Raw genomic sequence first — 10,000 nt, 5'->3', positions numbered from 1 at the left:
GCCCTGCGCACGTTTGTCTTTGAAACCGAGCATCAATGCCACAGAAAGTGCCGGGGCGCCAGCTGGAGCCATCATCCGCGTTGCCATGGCTCGCTTGGCCTTGGCTTGCCAGTCCCCGACAGGAGCAATCGCGCATTTTCTTTGCAACCGACCATCAATGCTGCCCAACGAGGCCAGCACGAGCAGTCATCCGCGGTCCCCTGGCCCTGCGCACGTTTGTCTTTGAAACCGAGCATCAATGCCACAGAAAGTGCCGGGGCGCCAGCTGGAGCCATCATCCGCGTTGCCATGGCTCGCTTGGCCTTGGCTTGCCAGTCCCCGACACGAGCAATCGCGCATTTTCTTTGCAACCGACCATCAATGCCGCCCAACGAGGCCAGCACGAGCAGTCATCCGCGGTCCCCTGGCCCTGCGCACGTTTGTCTTTGAAACCGAGCATCAATGCCACAGAAAGTGCCCGGGCGCCAGCTGGAGCCATCATCCGACGTGCCATGGCTTTGGTCCCATGGTCTTCGCAACCGAGCATTCGTGACACCCGACGGGGCCAGGACACCAACCCTTCCGACACGAGCATTCGCGCATGTTCTTTGGCCACACAACGGCGCCAGCACGAGCAAAATCATCAGCGGTGCGGTGGCCTTGCACGGCCTTTTGTCTTTGGAACCAACCATCAGTGCCACGGGAAGTGCCGGAGTCCCGGCATCCGCGGTGCCAAGTCATTGCGCCCTTGGTCTCTGCAGCGGGGCATGCCGGGCACTCCCAACCATTGCAAGCAAGCAAGCAAGCAAGAAAGAAAGAAAGTAAGTAAGTAAGTATTACATATAGGGGCGGGACATGCGGGGAGTTCTGCGAAACGTGCACTACGGGGCACACGTGTACCTACCGGGGCATACCGACCCCTATTGGGGCACACGTGTGCATATCGGGGCATACCGGGCCTATCAGGGCACACGCGTACATACCGGGGCATACCGAGCCCTACTGGGGCACACGTGCGCATATCGGGGCGTACCAAGCCTATCGGGGCATTCGCATGTATCCCAAGGCATACCGAGTCTATCCGGGCATACGCGTTCATACCGGGGCGTAACGGGCCTATCGGGGCATACTTGGGCATATCCGGGCAAAAAATGCCCAAAACTTGCGCAACCTTGGCAACCGTGGTCCATTCCTCACTATATGCCATGGCCTTGTGCCCATGGTCTTCACAAGACAGCATCCAAGGCGCCTGAAAGGCCAAGGGAGCCCAACCCAGCAATGCCCAGCCAAGGCCAGGCATTCCAGTGCCTGCCCGGGCAAAAACGCCCAAAGCATGCCCCATTCCTTAGCCTATCCAGGCAAAAACGCCCAAAACCAGCCCATTCCAGTGCCTATCCGGGCAAAAACGCCCAAAGCATGCCCATTCCTTAGCCTGTCCAGGCAAAAACGCCCAAAACCAGCACATTCCAGTGCCTATCCGGGCAAAAACGCCCTAAACCTGCGCATTCCAGCGCCCCGCAGCATGCCACCCTCCTATAGGGTTTGCGCAACCAACCCGCCTAACCACCAGTGGCAACCAAAGGTGCTGTTAGCGACGACTTCTGAAGACGCAACGAGATGCGACGGGTTTGCGCCCAGACAAGACGAGACGATGCGGGATCTGCGCCCAACCATGCCTACACCCGCCGACTTGTTGCGGGAGCTGCTTGCCCAAGCATGCCTAGCGTGCAAGGCCTGCGTGCCCAAGGTCTGTGTGCAAGGCTAGTGCCCAAGGCTAGTGCGCAAGGCTAGTGCCCAAGGCTAGTGAGCAAGGCCTGGGTGCAAGGCTAGTGTGCAAGGCTTGTATGCAAGGCTAGTGTGCAAGGCTGCTGTGCAAGGCTTGTGGGCAAGGCTGGTGCGCAAGGCTAGTGCCCAAGGGTTGTGTGCAAGGCTAGTGCCCAAGGCTAGTGCGCAAGGCTCGTGCCCAAGGCTAGTTCGCAAGGCTTGTGTGCAAGGCTAGTGCGATGGGCCAGTGCCCAAGGCTTGTGAGCAAGGCTTGTATGCATGGCTTGTGCGCAAGGCTTGTGTCCAAGGCTTTTGTGCAAGGCTCGTGCGCAAGGCTAGTGTGCAAGGCTTGTGCGCATTGGCAGGTAGCCCACCACCATGCACGATCCAAATGCCACTCACGCGACAACACGGTGCCAAGCCGGGCATGGTGTGCACTCAAAACCAATCAACGGACAGAGGTCATGCGTCATGGGGGGGATCTAGCAAGGCCATGGGGAAGGTCATGGAGGACCTTGGAAGCAAGCGCAAGACGAGAGCGAATCGAACAAGGGGCCAGGACGGGGCCTTGTGCCCATGGTCTTCGCAAGACTGCGTCCAAGGCGCCCGAAAGCCCAAGGGAACCCAAACCCGGCCGACACTTGCAATCGCACATGCTCTCTGCAACACACCATCAATGCCGCCCAACGGGGCCAGCACGAGCAGTCATCCGCGGTCCCCTGGCCCTGCGCACGTTTGTCTTTGAAACCGAGCATCAATGCCACAGAAAGTGCCGGGGCGCCAGCTGGAGCCATCATCCGCGTTGCCATGGCTCGCTTGGCCTTGGCTTGCCAGGCCCCGACACGAGCAATCGCGCATTTTCTTTGCAACCGACCATCAATGCCGCCCAACGGGGCCAGCACGAGCAGTCATCCGCGGTCCCCTGGCCCTGCGCACGTTTGTCTTTGAAACCGAGCATCAATGCCACAGAAAGTGCCGGGGCGCCAGCTGGAGCCATCATCCGCGTTGCCATGGCTCGCTTGGCCTTGGCTTGCCAGTCCCCGACACGAGCAATCGCGCATTTTCTTTGCAACCGACCATCAATGCCGCCCAACGAGGCCAGCACGAGCAGTCATCCGCGGTCCCCTGGCCCTGCGCACGTTTGTCTTTGAAACCGAGCATCAATGCCACAGAAAGTGCCGGGGCGCCAGCTGGAGCCATCATCCGACGTGCCATGGCTTTGGTCCCATGGTCTTCGCAACCGAGCATTCGTGACACCCGACGGGGCCAGGACACCAACCCTTCCGACAGGAGCATTCGCGCATGTTCTTTGGCCACACAAAGGCGCCAGCACGAGCAAAATCATCCGCGGTGCGGTGGCCTTGCACGGCCTTTTGTCTTTGGAACCAACCATCAGTGCCACGGGAAGTGCCGGAGTCCCGGCATCCGCGGTGCCAAGTCATTGCGCCCTTGGTCTCTGCAGCCGGGCATGCCGGGCACTCCCAACCATTGCAAGCAAGCAAGAAAGAAAGTAAGTAAGTAAGTAAGTATTACATATAGGGGCGGGACATGCGGGGAGATCAGCGAAACGTGCATTACGGGGCACACGCGTACCTACCGGGGCATACCGACCCCTATTGGGGCACACGTGTGCATATCGGGGCATACCGGGCCTATCGGGGCACACGCGTACATACCGGGGCATACCGAGCCCTACTGGGGCACACGTGCGCATATCGGGGCGTACCAAGCCTATCGGGGCATACGCATGTATCCCTGTATAACTATCGCTGGGCTTGAGACTTAGTCTCGCCTCGGGTATTAGAAGTTTGAGTTTAGCTTGAATATTCGATTACCCTAATAATTGGTCGAGTCTTTGACTGATCGGCATGATTTAAAAAAAAAAAAAAAAAAACTCTTTGAGTGTTTGGTTTTGAACTTGTTTTGGACGAGTTTCAATACATTGGTCTTTGGCCTATTTTTGTAGGTTTCTAAAAAGAAAAAAAACTCTTTGAGTGTTTGGTTTTGAACTTGTTTTGGACGAGTTTCAATACATTGGTCTTTGGCCTATTTTTGCAGGTTTCTAAAAAGGAAAAACTGTTTGAGTGTTTGGTTTTGAACTTGTTTTGGACGAGTTTCAATACATTGGTCTTTGGCCTATTTTTGCAGGTTTCTAAAAAGGAAAAACTCTTTGAGTGTTTGGTTTTGAACTTGTTTTGGACGAGTTTCAATACATTGGTCTTTGGCCTATTTTTGCAGGTTTCTAAAAAGGAAAAACTCTTTAAGTGTTTGAGTTTGTGCTTGTCTTAGACAAATTGCAACGTGGTTTCTAAGAAAAAAAAAATGAAAGCTCTTTGAGTAATTGAAGTGATTGGTTTGTTTGTTTGGTTTGTGCTCTTTGAGCAATTGTTATGTGTACTTTGGCTTAGCCTGATATATAAAAAAAAAGAAAAAGAAAAAATGTTTGTGTTTTTGTAATCGTTCGTTCGTTTTTTATTAATTAGTCGAGTCATGAGTATTAGGGAGAGACTATCTCTTTGAGATGTCTTAGTTGCCGAGTTAAGAGTCGGTGAGAGACTATCTCCCTATTGTTAGTAGAGTTTTATCTTTGTTAATATCGTTTTAAAACTGAAAACCCAAAAATTTGCTTTGTTTTGGTTTCGGGTCAGTCAAAATGTGTCGTCTGTTCAGCTTTGCCATTCGCGTGTTACACACGCTCTGCCAAAGAGGGGCATCTGTAGACACCCCATTTTGACCGGACCCAAGTTCGCTATGCTTGGGAGAAACCCCATCCGATCATTTCCGCCATGTTTCGCATTTTTCCGTGAGAGGTTGAGAGAGATTATTCATAAGAATCCAAGCGAGGGAGAATTTGGACCCGTTTGGTGGGCCCGCATTGAACATTTGTTTAAAATTCGAATCAACCGAGGGCCCACATTGTGGGGCCCACGTTGTGGGGCCCGCGTTGTGGGGCCCACATTGTGGGGCCTCAGTAGGGCCTCTTGTGAGGCCTCTTATGAAGAAGAATGATGATGGATTCTCCACTAAGAAACATGATGGGCCCTCCACTAAGAAGAATGATGATGGATTCTCCACTAAGAAACATGATGGGCCCTCCACTAAGAAGAATGATGATGGATTCTCCACTAAGAAACATGATGGGCCCTCCACTAAGAAGAATGATGTGGATTCTCCACTAAGAAACATGATGGGCCCTCCACTAAGAAGAATGATGATGGATTCTCCACTAAGAGGGACAACATGATGAGCTCTCCACCAACACATCTCTCTCTCTCTCTTTCTCTCCCTATATATATCTTCCTTCCCATCCATAAGAAAGGAGGAGAAAAAAAGGAGATTTACCTTCCATTATCTCTTTCTCTTCCATTATCTCTTCCAATCACTCCCTCAAATCCCTTTCCCTATATTCTTCTTCCATTATCTCTCCCAATCACCTCCCAATCCTTCCCTCTAAGAGAAAGTGAAAGACGGCGGATCGGATCGGCGGCGGCAAGATCTTCACCACAGGTAGGTGCATTTTTCTCAAAATATTTCTGTATTTTTCCGAATTTTTCTGATTTTTTCCGCAAATTGTGTTTTAAAAATAGAAAACTCTTCAAAAAAACATCTTTTGACGAAGAAAAATTAAATTATATACCAAACAGATTCCAAATTTAATGCAATTTCGTGGGAAATTAATATGGTACTGATTCATTTTACCATGAATTTTTAAGGATTTTTGGAGTTTATTTGGTATATTATTTAATTCTTTCTTTGAAAATTATCAGATTTTGTGAGACTTGTTACTGACATCAAATCACCCTTAAAATTCTTAAACTTTTTACAGTAGTCTTATCTTCCATATTTCTTGTTACTATAAAATTTTCGAGTGATTTGGATCTGTTTTCATATGGGATGTAGTGTTAATTCTTAATCTGGTCTGAAAATTGTAAAATCCGAAATCGGTAGTAAATAGTCTTTATAATTTATGAAATTCTCACCGCATGCTCATTTTATTGATATCTTATTTCTGTAGAAATTTCATAGAATTTATATGTCTATTTCTTGTAGTTTCTGTGTTAATTTGGCAATCTGGTCATTTAATTGTTAAATCAAGATTAAATATGAATTTAATGTAAAAATCTGCAAAACTCATCTATTAAGCTACATACATTCTCATCTTGCTGCTGTAGAAATTTCAACTCATTTCGAATTCGTTTGCAATAATTTCACTTGTAAAATCATTCATATGCTTAAAATTGATACAATCCATTGAAAATTCGAAATTAATTACTACCAAGTGATTTTCAACATTCGAAATTCGAAATTAAAATTGATAAAATCCATTGATAAAATCACATTTACTCAAACTTAATCTAACAAAACCTGAAGGCATCATAGATTGCGCGAACTTATTGCACACACTTACATCACTTGCATCTAAACCCCTGCATCTCACATGCACACACGTCCTATTTTAAGAACCCGGAGTGTTATCTAGCATGGTTGACTGGGATTTCATCACCTGGTGCCTCTGTGCTAGAGAAGCATTCCACCCTTAGCCTAGTACCTTTATGGTACGTAAACGGATCTCTTGTTCACGTACTGATACGCCGGACACTGGTACAGTATATCGAACATGGATTCGCGCTAAGGGAACTCTTGGCCTTACCCCTAGATTAACCCACACATGCATGTAGTATACGAACACATGTGCATCACGTGTGTGAGCCTAGTTTAGGATATCCTACCCATTTGTGTCTAGATTAGGCCGTAGTCCATCTTCCAATGGCTACGATCGGTCCTAGGTACACAAACAAAGTCATGAGTCGAGATCCTCTCTCCACTCCGCTAGATTATGGTTAGGGTTGATGCCTTCAGGTAACACTGATAAAATGTGCGAAGATTAAAAAACTTTTCCTTTGGGGTTAGGATGTAAATCCCATTCATTTCCAAAGATCTCATAGGATTAGTCATTCATGATCCATCCGTTGAAAGCAATCTTATGCTATCTCATCTCATCTTGATCACAGATTTTCAATCTTATATTATCTGATTTGACTCGTGTTTTCATCTCTTTTAGAGAGTCTTTGACTCATTTATCCTTTAGTTGGTGTTAGTGGAGTCTTTGACTCGTGTTTCTTTTCCTTTAGAGAGTCTTTGACTCATATCCTTTAGTTGGTGTTAGTAGAGTCTTTGACTCGTGTTTTCATCTCTTTTAGAGAGTCTTTGACTCATTTATCCTTTAGTTGGTGTTAGTAGAGTCTTTGACTCATGTTTCTTTTCCTTTAGAGAGTCTTTGACTCATTTAGCTTTTAGTTGGTGTTAGTAGAGTCTTTGACTCGTGTTTCTTTTCCTTTAGAGAGTCTTTGACTCATATATCCTTTAGTTGGTGTTAGTGGAGTCTTTGACTCGTATTTTCATCTCTTTTAGAGAGTCTTTGACTCATTTATCCTTTAGTTGGTGTTAGTGGAGTCTTTGACTCGTGTTTCTTTTCCTTTAGAGAGTCTTTGACTCATATATCCTTTAGTTGGTGTTAGTAGAGTCTTTGACTCGTGTTTTCATCTCTTTTAGAGAGTCTTTGACTCATTTATCCTTTAGTTGGTGTTAGTAGAGTCTTTGACTCATGTTTCTTTTCCTTTAGAGAGTCTTTGACTCATTTAGCTTTTAGTTGGTGTTAGTAGAGTCTTTGACTCGTGTTTCTTTTCCTTTAGAGAGTCTTTGACTCATATATCCTTTAGTTGGTGTTAGTGGAGTCTTTGACTCGTATTTTCATCTCTTTTAGAGAGTCTTTGACTCATTTATCCTTTAGTTGGTGTTAGTGGAGTCTTTGACTCGTATTTCTTTTCCTTTAGAGAGTCTTTGACTCATATATCCTTTAGTTGGTGTTAGTGGAGTCTTTGACTCGTATTTTCATCTCTTTTAGAGAGTCTTTGACTCATTTATCCTTTAGTTGGTGTTAGTGGAGTCTTTGACTCGTATTTCTTTTCCTTTAGAGAGTCTTTGACTCATATATCCTTTAGTTGGTGTTAGTGGAGTCTTTGACTCGTATTTTCATCTCTTTTAGAGAGTCTTTACTCATTAATCCTTTAGTTAATGTTAGTGGAGTCTTTGACTCGTGTTTCTTTTCCTTTAGAGAGTCTTTGACTCATTTATCTTTTAGTTGGTGTCATTGGAGTCTTTGACTCGTGTTTCCGTTTTTAGAGAGTCTTTGACTCATCTGTTTCATTTGCAGTATTATTAGAGAGTCTTTGACTTCGTTATCTCATTTCAGTGTTATCAGTTGCTCTTATTAGAGAATCTTTGACTCGTTTATCCTTTAGTCGCTTTTATTAGAGAGTCTTTGACTCATTTATTCTCCAGTTACTGTCATTAGAGAGTCTTTGACTCATTTGCTCTTATAATAGTATTATTAGAGCATAGTTGATTTGCCGTAAGTGTTTGATAGGTAGAGAGTTCGTTTCGAACTACGTTGGCTTGATCCTCTTCCACGAGGTACGTAGTGCAGCTTGGGATCCACATCCCAAGTCCAGCCAAACCTTTAAAAATAAAAATTTTAAATCTTTCAAAGTTACAAAAATATTCAAACCATTTTCAAAAAGATCTTCCTCTAGAGTTAGGAGTATGTCCTAGCTGTTTAGGTTGTGTTCTAGAGTTAGGAGTTTGTCTTGATTTGTATTGATATGGTATGTCCTGTCGTGTGAGTGTCCCTAGAGTTAGGAGGCCTCGAGTCGATCGGTTAGACATTTAGTCGAACCGATGGCTAGACTAGGCATATAGTCAGCCCGTGGTTTTCATTAGGTTGCACAGCCTAGTTACACATAGGATTGTAGGAACCACCTGCATTAGCCTAAGGCTAATCAACTTGCATTAGTTAGGGCATATAGGGTGTCCTAAAATCCACAATTCACTGGAATTTTAATAATCATACAAGAAGCTTTAATAACTGGTTCGGTCTTTTAGATCGAGTCTAGGATAGAGGGCTAGATGTCTTAGGCATCATAATTTAGAATAGGGCATCGAACTACGTGGGCTCCGATTCTTCCCGAGGCCGGGATACGTAGCGCAGCTAGGATGGATGGCCATTCTGGTCCGAGTCCAGTCCTGCATTAGAGTTAGGACTTGTCTTGTCCCGTCATACATAGCATAGATTTGTGTCTCATGTTTTGATATGTTTTCTTACTTTCTTGTACTGATACTATACCTTTGGTTGTAGCTCGCATGTGCGTGTCCACCAGAAACTTAGACACCCATTAGGCATGTCACTCATAACCTAGCTTTGCTTAGGTGACACATTTTTCATTTCATTTTACGTGTTTATTTCTCTATTCTCAGGAAATGCATGCTTAGGTAGACGATTCCTGAGGATTGTTCCCATTTCACATGATTTTTACTCAAACTTCTTTGGAATTAATGAAAATGGCATAAGAGACCAAGTGCTTGCACTCGGGCGAATTGGGGGTGCTCTCAGACCTTCCCCATTCGTAACCAGGCACGAACCCATATATATTTCTGGTTATCCATTGCACAGAGGATTTGATTTTAGGGTTCCATGGCCTATCCATGGATGGCGACTCTGAGTTATTATAGGTATGTCTCGGTTTCGAACCCCGGTTCCGGATCAAGACATATCCCTTTTTTTTATATCGCCACTCGTGCTATGCTATGAGGGTGGCATCCGTTTTGAGAGTTCCTTGGCAGAGCTCTCCTTCACACGTGGATGATCCAGAGGACGGTGCAGGGGCCTGTCTCCTCACCTCATCGTCCTCTCCGGATCGGGGTCCACAATCCCAAGGCATGCCGAGTCTATCCGGGCATACGCGTTCATACCGGGGCGTAACGGGCCTATCGGGGCATACTTGGGCATATCCGGGCAAAAAATGCCCAAAACTTGCGCAACCTTGGCAACCGTGGTCCATTCCTCTCTATATGCCTAGCCTTGGCAACCGTGGTCCATTCCTCACTATATGCCATGGCCTTGTGCCCATGGTCTTCCCAAGACAGCGTCCAAGGCTCCCGGAAGGCCAAGGGAGCCCAACCCAGCGATGCCCTGCTATGGCAAGCCAAGGCCAAGCATTCCGGTGCCTATCCGGGCAAAAATGCGATTCCTCTCTATATGCCTAGCCTTGGCAACCGTGGTCCATTCCTCACCATATGCCATGGCCTTGTGCCCATGGTCTTCCCAAGACAGCGTCCAAGGCGCCCGGAAGGCCAAGGGAGCCCAACCCAGCAATGCCCTGCTTTGGCAAGCCAAGGCCAAGCATTCCGGTGCCTAACC

Source organism: Tasmannia lanceolata, unplaced genomic scaffold (genome assembly GCF_043159265.1).
Source record: "Tasmannia lanceolata isolate RefF3 unplaced genomic scaffold, GAP_Taslan_0.1 ptg000036l, whole genome shotgun sequence".
Lineage (NCBI taxonomy): Eukaryota > Viridiplantae > Streptophyta > Magnoliopsida > Canellales > Winteraceae > Tasmannia > Tasmannia lanceolata.
This window is presented reverse-complemented; position numbering follows the sequence as displayed.